Source organism: Oncorhynchus masou, chromosome 25, assembly GCF_036934945.1.
Source record: "Oncorhynchus masou masou isolate Uvic2021 chromosome 25, UVic_Omas_1.1, whole genome shotgun sequence".
Classification (NCBI taxonomy): Eukaryota; Metazoa; Chordata; class Actinopteri; order Salmoniformes; family Salmonidae; genus Oncorhynchus; species Oncorhynchus masou.
The window spans coordinates 10,123,165-10,135,364 of NC_088236.1; the positions used below are offsets into that span (position 1 = coordinate 10,123,165).

General features: G+C 42.0%; 1 long non-coding RNA gene across 1 annotated transcript; it reads right to left on the reverse strand.

Moving 5' to 3' along the window:
- Positions 1–3,892: 3,892 nt before the first annotated feature.
- On the reverse strand, positions 3,893–11,982 carry LOC135513494 (uncharacterized). Its single transcript, XR_010451549.1, has 5 exons — positions 11,413–11,982; positions 10,871–10,950; positions 10,686–10,762; positions 4,374–4,396; positions 3,893–4,220 (listed from the first exon to the last, which is right to left on the reverse strand). It is a non-coding gene; the product is annotated as an uncharacterized LOC135513494 (long non-coding RNA).
- Between the last annotated feature and the right edge of the window lie 218 nt (positions 11,983–12,200).

Here is a 12,200-nt window from a genome sequence, read left to right on the forward strand (position 1 = left end):
TGAAGACTCATCTCTTCAGTTAGTCCTATGATTGAGTGTAGTCTGGCCCAGCGGTGCAAAGGTGAACGGCAAGGCACTGGAGTGACGAACCATCCTTACAGTCTCTGGCAGGCTGGCTTCCCTCTCTCCACTGGGATTCTCTACCTCTGACCCCATCGCGCTCCCACATGCCGTCCCCACGTCGTGTCAAGCTTTTTCCCGCTAAACTCGACATGAGTAGGTTGAGTGACTGACGTGATCTTCCTGTCCAGTTTTGCGCCCACCCAGGCTTGTGCGATGGGGGAGATCTTCATGGGCCCTGTCTCAGGTTAGTAAGTCAGTGGGCTGTTTATATCCCTTTGGTGGTGTGGGGGCTGTGCTTTGGCAATGTGGGTGGGGTTATTTGCTGCCTGGTTGGCCCAGTCCGGGATAACTTTGGTCGCTCCCTCTCTCTCCCCGTCTCCCTCCCTCCAGGAGGACCTGAGTGCCCGGTTCCTCTCTAGGTTACATGTGAATATTATCCTATGCCTACCTCAGTGTTCTGGCTTGTTGCTGGTGGAACTATTACCTCCATTTTCCTGCTTCTGACTCTCAGTCTGCCTGGTCTGTCTGGTTGGTCCGCTGGTCTCCTGCTTCTGGCTGTCAGTCTGCCTGGTCTGTCTGGTTGGTCCGCTGCTCTCCTGCTTCTGACTGTCAGTCTGCCTGGTCTGTCTGGTTGGTCCGCTGGTCTCCTGCTTCTGGCTGTCAGTCTGCCTGGTCTGTCTGGTTGGTCCGCTGGTCTCCTGCTTCTGGCTGTCAGTCTGCCTGGTCTGTCTGGTTGGTCCGCTGCTCTCCTGCTTCTGACTCTCAGTCTGCCTGGTCTGTCTGGTTGGTCCGCTGGTCTCCTGCTTCTGGCTGTCAGTCTGCCTGGTCTGTCTGGTTGGTCCGCTGGTCTCCAGCTTCTGGCTGTCAGTCTGCCTGTTCTCCTAACAATGAAAAAAGTGGACCAGCAATCACTTGATGTTATGGCTATTGAAATCTTTGTTTGTTCACTGTTGACTTCAAGCACCCTTTCACTGTTTTTATGGAAGTGGAGAGAGTTGAGCATGTTTCCCACAGAATTCAAGCCTAATTGAATAGGATCTCTGTGGTGTTCCCTTTAGCTGTATACTGGTGTCTTGATTCTGTCTGTTGTTACCCCTGCTCTGTCTGGCCTGAAAACAGGGGACCAGCAATCATTTAATGTAATTGCAATTGAAGTCTTTGTTTACTGTTGACTTTAAGCACCCTTTCACTAGACAGAGTGCCAGTCTGTTTGTGCTGTCACGCCCTCTCCTTGTCACTCTTTGACATGACATCACAAACAGCCTGGCACTCCATCTACCCTCGCAGTGTTTTTACGCAAAAAGGAAAGCGTTCAGGATGTTCACTCCCTTTACCTGTTTGTTCTCCTGTGCCTGGTTGTCATTCTGTCTGGTTGGTCTGACTTCTTCCATTGGTCTGGTCTGTCTACTCCCCTGTGTCTGACTGTCAGTCAGCCTGGTCTGTCTCTTGGGCTCTGCACCTATCTCCTTCTGTGAGAGGTCACAACCACCGCCACCCAGGGGAACATTTTTTAGGATTATGTCCAAGGGTCCGCTGTGTACCCTTCCTGTGTGAAGGGGTCTTAACTACTGTTATCTAACTGTGTCTTAGCTACCGTCGCTGCTCTCTTCAAACGTCTGGTAGAGGTACCACTCCCAACGTGCTGTGAGGGACTCTCTGACACTGACCCTTCAGAGGGATCCTCTTCTATCATCCCCTCACTGTCTTCTGTAAAAAGCATAAATGAAAAAAACAAACATATGCAGCTAAATAGGTGTTGTTAGCCTTATAGTATTAATCTGTGATCCATCATACAGAGGAAAAATACTATACTGGCAGAAATAAATTATAGTAGACTTTGATCATATTTCTGTCATTATATACTGAACAAAAATATAAAAACACAACAAGTTACAGTTCAAATTAGACAATCAGTCAATTGAAATAAATTCATTAGGTCCTAAATCTATGGATTTCACATGACTGGGAATACAGATATGTATCTGTTGGTCACAGATACCTGTCAGGAGAATTTTCATTCCCAATGATATTCTAATTCTGACTGACTAAAACTACACACATCATCAGATTATAGATTTATGATTCTAATACATTTCATACAATTATATGGTTTCAGGGTGGAATATTTTTTAGTCATTACCATGAAGTATATCATTTCCATATCAATACCTTAAAAAAGGCAAGAGGCGTGGATCAGAGAACCAGTTAGTACCTAGTGTGACCACCTCATGCAGTGTGACACATCTCCTTTGCATAGAGATGATCAGGCTGTTGATTGTGGCCTGTGAAATGTTGTCCCACTCCTCTATAATAGCTGTGTGACGTTGCTGGATATTGTCCGAAACTGGAACACGCTGTCGTACCGGTTGATCCAGAGCATTCCAAACATGCACAATGGGTGACATGTCTAGTGAGTGTGCAGGCCATGGGAGAACTGGGACATTTTCAGCTTCCAGGAATTGTGTACAGATCCTTGCGACATGGGGCCGTGCAATATCATGCTGAAACATGAGGTTTTGGCGGCGAATAGATACAGTGCTGAGATCCTGAGGCCTATCTCTCTGCATTCAAATTGCCATATATAAAATGCAATTGCGTTCGTTGTCCGTAGCTTATGCCTGCCCATACCATAACCCCACCACCACCACGGGGCACTGTGTTCACGTTGACATCAGCAAACCGCTCGCCCACACGATGCCATACACGTGGTCTGCGGTTGTGAGGCCGGTTGGACACTGCCAAATTCTCTAAAACAACGTTGAAGGCGGCTTACGGTAGAGAAATGAACATTCAATTATCTGGCAACAGCTCTAGTGGACATTCCTGCAGTCAGCATGCCAATTGCACATTCCCTCACAACTTGAGACATCTGTGGCATTGTGTTCCGTGACAAAACGGCACATTTTCGAATGGCCTTTTATTGTCCACAGCACAAGGTGCACCTGTGTAATGATCATGCTGTTTAATCAGCTTCTTGATAAGCCACATCTGTCAGGTGGATGGATTTTCTTGGCAAAGGAGTTTTGTATTTTTTTTTAATAAATAACCTTTTCGTGCGTATAGAACATTTCGGGAATATTTTATTTCAGCTTATGAAGCATAGTACCAACACTTCGTAGTGTTTATATTTTTGTTCAGTGTAGTTTGCACATACTGATTTACCAAATAGCACCACCAGGAGGAAGCAAATACACCATTTTGATTGAGTCTCTGGAAAGTGTCAGACGAGCAATGATGGTGAAGATAAATTATATTATTTACCCGTTATGCTATCAGAGAATGATAATCCCAAATCAATATTGAGCAACATAATATCCTAGAGACATTAGGAGTGATAATAGTTATAGTAGTTATAATAGCTATATTGTTCCTTGGCTTGCATGTGTACAGGAGCTTCTACACGACAAGTTGCATTGGCTTGCATCCCAAATGGATTTCTATTTCCTATATAGTGCACACTGACCCCTATAGGCCCTTTGTTAAAGTGAGTGTACTACATAGGGAATGAGGTCAAATTTGGGATGCAGGCATTGGGTTACAGTACCAGTCAAACGTTTTGGACACACCTACTCATTCCAGGGTTATTCAAGGTGTGCAAAGCTGTCATCAAGGCAAAAGGTGGCTACTTTGAAGAATCTCAAATATAACATATAATTTTGATTTGTTTAACACTTTTCTGATTACTACATGATTCCATATGTGTTATTTCATAGTTTTGATGCCTTCACTATTATTCTACAATGTAGAAAATAGTAAAACTAAAGAAAAACCCTTGAATGAGTAAGTGTGTCCAAACTTTTGACTGGTGCTTCTACACATGCATTGCTTGCTGTTTTAGGCTGGGTTTCTGTACAGCACTTTGTGACATCAGCTGATGTAAGAAGGGCTTTATAAATACATTTGATTGATTCATTGATTGATACTGTAAGTGCCACCAAAAGCAGTTGCTTCATTCTACAACTGGTGATAAACTACCATAAATGAATAGTCTTCAGTAGGACTAGACAGGGCAGGCACACATTCAGAGTGTAATATGTGCAAATGCCTGCTAGCGCGGCAGCCTTGAACACTCACACACAAACACACACACACCTCCATCATGTCCTTGAGCGATTACACCGTCCATTCCCTTCTCGTCATCTGGATTCCCAGAACTCCTAGCGTTGAGGAGAAAAAATTAGTAAGTAATCAACAAGGAAGTAAGTAGAATGGTATTTACTCATTAGATAAGTGTAACGTTACACAGTTAACCATAAACATGCACTGATAACTAAAACTGAATATGATGTAGCTAAATGGATTATACACACCTTGACAAAAATGGGGATTGGATCTGCAGAAGGAAAACATTTTCAAAACGCATTCGAATCCGACAAATAATCAGACAAAAGAACATGTAAGCTGGGACTTCATTTTGTGCAAAACCACTACTGCTGCACTAACCCAATTGCTTCCTAGGTTCCCACCCAATTGGCGACAGACTTTCATGCGAATATTCTAGAATCCGCAAAAATGAAATATGCAAATTTTCCCCCCAGAGATGTTTCCAACAAATTTACTTGTTGCGGATAAAAGTGTGCGCATTATGAAATATTGTTAAATTCCCATGTACCAAATAAAAAATACAAGTTAAATGGGTTCCCATCGCATTTAACACTCTACTAATGATTTTTATTACCAAAATAATGTGAGTTATATAGCGAATGTGCCCACTCTGGTATTGGCACTTGCGCTCTAGCCTACAGCTCAGATACTGTGTGGGTATAGCCTACATGATGAGATACTGTGTGGGTATAGCCTACATGATGAGATACCGTGTGGGTATAGCCTACAGATCAGATACTGTGTGGGTATAGCCTACATGATGAGATACTGTGTGAGTATAGCCTACATGATGAGATACTGTGTGGGTATAGCCTACATGATGAGATACTGTGTGGGTATAGCCTACATGATGAGATACTGTGTGGGTATAGCCTACAGCTCAGATACTGTGTGGGTATAGCCTACAGCTCAGATACTGTGTGGGTATAGCCTACATGATGAGATACTGTGTGAGTATAGCCTACATGATGAGATACTGTGTGGGTATAGCCTACATGATGAGATACTGTGTGGGTATAGTCTACAGCTCAGATACTGTGGGGGTATAGTCTACAGCTCAGATACTGTGTGGGTATAGTCTACAGCTCAGATACTGCGTGGGTATAGCCTACAGCTCAGATACTGTGTGGGTATAGTCTACAGCTCAGATACTGTGTGGGTATAGTCTACAGCTCAGATACTGTGTGGGTATAGTCTACAGCTCAGATACTGTGTGGGTATAGTCTACAGCTCAGATAATGTGTGGGTATTGCCAACATGATGAGATTATCATGGAGAAAAGAGCAAGATTATTTTTATTTGTCAATTGGCAGCCAAGCATCGATCATCATGTCACCAGAATAAGACCCTCGATATTAATTGGAAAGGCGTATCAAGTTCATCACCTTGCACTTTCACCACCCTGTGAAGTTTATAACTTTTTTTTCACCTTTATTTAATTTTTTATTTTAATTATTTAACCTTTATTTAACCAGGTAGTTAGGCCAGTTGAGAATAAGATCTCATTTACAACTGCGACCTGGCCAAGATAAAGCAAAGCAGTGCAACAAAAACAAAACAGTTACACATAAACAAACGTACAGTGAAAAACACAATAGAAAAATCTATGTACAGTGTGTACAAATGTAGAAGAGTTGGGAGGTAAGGCAATAAATAGGCCATAGAGGTGAAATAATTACAATTTAGCATTAACACTGGAGTGATAGATGTGCAAGTAGAGATACTGGGGTGCAAAAGAGCAAGAGGATAAATAACAATATGGGGATGAGGTAGTTGGGTGGGCTATTTACAGATGGGCAGTGTACAGGTACAGTGATCGATAAGCTGCTCTGACAGCTGATGCTTAAAGTTTGAGAGGGAGATATAAGACTCCAGCTTCAGTGATTTTTGCAATTTGTTCCCGTCATTGGCAGCAGAGAACTGGAAGGAAAGGCGGCCAAAGCAAGTGTTGGCTTTGGGGATGACCAGTGAAATATACCTGCTGGAGCGCGTGCTACGGGTGGGTGTTGTTATGGTGATCAGTGAGCTGAGATAAGGAGGGATGACCTGGAGCCAGTGGGTTTGGCAACGAATATGAAGTGAGGGTCAGCCAACGAGGGCATACAGGTCGCAGTGGTGGGTAGTATATGGGGCTTTGGTGACAAAACGGATGGCACTGTGATAAGACTACATCCAGTTGGCTGAGCAGAGTGTTGGAGGCTATTTTTAAATTACATTGCCAAAATCAAAGATCGGTCGGATAGTCAGTTTTACAAGGGTATGTTTGGCAGCATGAGTGAAGGATGCTTTGCTGCGAAATAGGAAGCCAATTCTAGATTTCATTTTGGATTGGAGATGCTTAATGTGAGTCTGGAAGGAGAGTTTACAGTCTAACCAGACAACGAGGTATTTGTAGTTGTCCACATATTCTAGGTCAGAACCGTCCAGAGTAGATGTCGACCGATTATGATTTTTCAACGCCGATACCGATTATTGGAGGACCAAAAACAGCCAATACGGATTAATCAGACTTTTTTTTTTTGTAATAGCATCAGAGTTATCCTGAGGACAAGTTACCACAGAGATCATACATCCATATAGACAGCATCAGTTATCCTGAGAGGATAGTTACCACAGAGATCATACATCCATATAGACAGCATCAGAGTTATCCTGAAGACAAGTTACCACAGAGATCATACATCCATATAGACAGCATCAGTTATCCTCAGAGGACAAGTTACCACAGAGATCATACATCCATATAGACAGCATCAGAGTTATCCTGAAGACAAGTTACCACAGAGATCATACATCCATATAGACAGCATCAGTTATCCTCAGAGGACAAGTTACCACAGAGATCATACATCCATATAGACAGCATCAGAGTTATCCTGAAGACAAGTTACCACAGAGATCATACATCCTTATAGACAGCATCAGAGGTATCCTGAAGACAAGTTACCACAGAGATCATACATCCATATAGAGAGCATCAGAGTTATACTGAGGACAAGTTACCACAGAGATCATACATCCATATAGACAGCATCAGTTATCCTCAGAGGACAAGTTTCAGACACAGATACTATAGTATTATTCTGGCACAACAGTCATCTGGATTAGAGGTCAACCGACTGATTTTTCAACGCCGATACCGATTATTGTAGGACCAAAAAAAGCAGATACCGATTAATCGGCCGATTTAAAAATAAAAAAAGTATTTGTAATAATGACAATTACAACAATACTGAATGAACACTTATTTTCACTTAAAGTAATACATCAATAAAAATCTATTTAGCCTCAAATAAAATAATGAAACATGTTCAATTTAGTTTAAATAATGCAAAAACAAAGTGTTGGAGAAGTAAATGTGCAATATGTGCTATGTAAAATAGCTAACGTTTGAGTTTCTTGCTCAGAACATGAGAACATATGAAAGTTGGTGGTTCCTTTTAACATGAGACTTCAATATTCCAAGGTAAGAGGTTTAAGGTTGTAGTTAATATAGTATTTATAGGACTATTTATCTCTATACCATTTGTATTTCATATACCTTTGACTTTTGGATGTTCTTATAGGCATTATAGTATTGCCAGTGTAACAGTACAGCTTCCAACCCTCTCCTCACCCCTACCTGGACTCGAACCAGGAACACATTGACAACAGCCACACTTGAAGCAACGTTACCCATCGCTCCACAAAAGCTGCGGCCCTTGCAGAGCAAGGGGAATAAATCTACTTCAAGTCTCAGAGCAAGTGATGTTTGAAACGCTATTAGCGCGCATCCCGCTAACTAGCCAGCCATTTCACATCGGTTACACCAGTCATTAGGCTGATAGGCTTGAAGTCATAAACAGCACTGTGCTTGCAAAGAGCTTCTGGCAAAATGCACGAAAGTGCTGTTTGAATGAATGCTTACGAGCCTGCTGCTGCCTACCATCGCTCAGTCAGACAGCTCTATCAAATCATAGACTTAATTATAACATAATAACACACAGAAATACGAGCCTTTGGTCATTAATATCGTCGAATGCAGAAACTATCATTTCGAAAACAAAATGTTTATTATTTCAATAAAATACGGAACCGTTCGGTATTTTATCTAACGGGTGGCATCCCGAAGTCTAAATATTCTTGTTACATTGCACAACCTTCAATGTTATGACATAATTACGTAAAATTATGGAAAATTAGTTTGCAATGAGCCAGGCTGCCCAAACTCCTGGGGCGGCAGGGTAGCCTAGTGGTTAGAGTGTTGGACTAGTAACCGAAAGGTTGCAAGTTCAAATCCCCAAGCTGACAAGGTACAAATCTGTTCTTCTGCCCCTGAACAGGCTGTTAACCCACTGTTCCTAGGCCATCATTGAAAATAAGATTATTTTCTTAACTGACTTGCCTAGTTAAATAAAGGTACAATAAAATACAAAATAAATATACCCTGACTCTGCGTGCAATGAACGCAAGAGAAGTGACACAATTTCACCTGGTTAATATTGCCTGTTAACCTGGATTTCTTTTATGCAGGTTTAAAAATATATACTTCTGTGTATTGATTTTAAGAAAGACATTGACGTTTATGGTTAGGTACAGTCGTCCAACGATTGTGCTTTTTTCGCAAATGCGCTTTTGTTAAATCATCCCCCAGCAGTGCCTCGATTATATGCAACGCAGGACACGCTAGATAAACTAGTAATATCTTCAACCATGTGTAGTTATAACTAGTGATTATGATTGATTGATTGTTTTTTATAAGATAAGTTTAATGCTAGCTAGCAACTTACCTTGGCTCCTACTGCATTCGCGTAACAGGCAGGCTCCTCGTGGTGTGCAATGAGAGGCAGGTGGTTAGAGTGTTGGACTAGTTAAGGTTGCAAGATTGAATCGCCCGAGCTGACAAGGTGAAAATCTGTCGTTCTGCCCCTGAACAAGGCAGTTATCCCACCGTTCCTAGGCCGTCATTGAAAATAAGAATGTGCTCTTAACTGACTTGTCTAGTTAAATAAAGGTATATATAAAAAAATATTTAAAAATTATCGGCAAAATCGGCGCCCAAAAATACTGATTGTTATGAACACTTGAAATCGACCCTAATTAATCGGCCATTCTGATTAATCGGTCGACCTCTAGTCCAGAGTAGTGATGCTAGTCGGGCGGGAGGGTGCGGGCAGCAATCGGTTGAAGAGCATGCACTTAGTTTTAATAGCATTTAAGAGCAGTTGGAGGCCACAGAAGGAGAGTTGTATGGCAATGAAGCTTGTCTGGAGGTTGGTTAACACAAGTGTCCAAAGAATGGCCAGATGTATACAGAATGGTGTCGTCTGCGTAGAAGTGGATCAGAGAATCACCAGCAGCAAGAGCGACATCATTAATATATACAGAGAATTTAACCCGGTGGCACCCCCATAGAGACAAGGCAACTCGGTTAAGAACAAATTCTTACTTATCATGACGGCCTACACCGGCCACACCCGAACGACTCTGGGCCAATTGTGCGCCGCCCTATGGGACTCCCAATCACAGCCGGACTCGAACCAGGGTGTCTGTAGTGACGCCTCAAGCACTGAGATACAGTGCATTGGAGTGGCGCAGCGGTTTGTAGCCTATTAAACTGCGCGCTTTCCCGAGTCACAGTGGGAGGACCACACACCATATCATCGCGTGACTCAAAGTTTGCCTCGATATGATGGTTCTTATATCAATATTTGTGCATAAAGGCATTTCCACTCCAAATTCCCCCATAAATGTTTCCGCTGACGCAATAAGTTCCAATGTCGAACTAACAAATTATCTGTTGCCATTTCTAAAATTGTACTTATATAAAAAAAACTTCCTGCTTCCATCACATATGTCAAGTCTATTTTTAAAAATAAGGTATGACTTTACTCACATAAAAACTGTGGATGGAAACGTGGTTACAAACACTAACTGCTTTAGTGCCTATTGACGATAGGTATCTTCTGGTCAGAGGAGTTTTGTTAAGATCCCAGACGCTCGTTCTGGACGTTAAAACGTATCTCTTGCGAAACGTTTTTTTTTTTTGGGGGGGGGGGACATAATGAATGTATCTTTTAATATCAGCGAGAAAATTATTTTCAAAAAAACAAAAGGTTCAAATTACTACACATATTTATACAGGGTTAGGGTTCTCTCCATGTTATATCGCTTTTTTTATGGCAGACAGACATCTGTGCTAATTAGCTATCTAGCGTACTCCGTACCTGTGTGTAAGCTAGCTGGGGAGAAAGTGTAGTTTGTCAACTGGAGGCACACACAGCTTGTGTAACTGTAAAAAACTGCCACAGTAAGTGTATATTTTCTATTTGAAAGATTATTTCTTGCTGATATGAATGAGGGGCATATCACCATACGTTTTAAAAACATGTTTGAAAGTAATGATTGACGTTTCTAAACATTAAAAATACAGCACTGGGAATTGTAGTTCACATGGAGCCAACCATGGGTTTTCTTCTCTGAAAACCCAACCTAAGGCGTAAAAAAAGGTTTTTGAGAGCTACTGTTGCACAAGTTACCTTTTCAGGTGTGAGACGCACTTGGTCCAAGCCATCCAAACGTCTACAAGTCAACATCGCTATCTGAGGAGAAAACCCTAGCGGACAGACAGGGTATCACATCAGAAACGATTATATTACAACAGAAACGGTGAGCAGTGTCAAAGATATGGCAGTCAGAGGCATTGATGGAAGGGCCAACCTACCGTCTGTACAGCCATTGATGGTGTGTGGTGTGGATAAATTATATGAGTAGGGCGAGTCTAGCAAATCTGCAAGCATCAATCTGTAAAAAACAACAGGAAGAAAGTAATTAATGTCAGCTAGCTAAATAGTGGCTAGCTGCTAACCAGCCATAGCCGACCTAGCAGTCGCACAGCTTTTCATTTTGGCACAAGAGAAAACATTTCATAACAATACTTTAGCCAGCTATTTCATCCACGAAAAGTGTGAATTCGGCTGGAGAACTGGGTCGTCAATAGTTAACACAGCCACAAAAGAATATTTATGGCTAAATCCCGCCTATTTATTTTCTAAAAGTCTGACTTCAAACCTAACCCTAACATTAACCATACTGCTAACCTTATGCAAAAAAAAAATTATGTTCATGGATTTGTATGTTTCCATGTTTTACTTTGTGGCTGTGGTAAGTAGCGAGAACCAGGGTTTGCTCGAAGTTATCCAACCAACGTTTGTTAGCTAAAAGTGTCGGTAGCTAGTTTAGCTACCAAGATAAATGTGTCCAAACCTGTCCAGGTAAAGATTTGTTTCTTCTTCTCCTTCAGAATCACCAACAATTGACGCCGAGTCATTGTCGATATCAGAGAAGCAACTTGTCTCCATAACATGTGTGATAAATTTCCAATTCGTCAATATTTACATCTAGCTCGCGGGCCACGTCGACGTTACTAGTTTGGATTAGTAACGGATGAGATTAGCGCGCGAAAATAGAAAATGTGTGACTGCAGACTCTCTCTAGGCCGTTTCTGGTGGGCGTTCCTGGTGGGCGTTCCTTGCCATATTGGAGAAAAGTGGAAAGACTTTTTTTTCTGCCACAAGAGGGCGTAGCAGACTGAGTAGGCTACAACAGTACCCCTTGTTTTCCTATAGAAGGAAAAAGATTGCGCCAAATATAATATTAGGCCTACATTTTAAAAACTCTACGATTGGGCCTGACTTGGCAGTGGCCCTCATTCAGCCTCCACTCAAAACGAGTGGTCACCAAAAATATTTTATCTTAAAAGCAGTGTTTACCAAAACCATTCCGGTTTTAGAGAGGTGAAAGTCGTTGTTCCAGGCCAGCATAGCAGCCTACACCTTCCTACCTCAGGCTGGGAAGAGCTAAATAAATATCAGTTGAACCAGAGGTGTGTGTGCGTGCGTGCGTGCGCGCGCGCGTGTGTGTGTGTGTAATAAACCATCAGCCCATATTATATAATGTCTGTCACCTGCTCTCCTGGACCAAGTTTTTTGACAGCTGCTTTCTTATGAAATGTTCTAATTTAATACATAACTCCTTAGCAACAGAGTATGAGT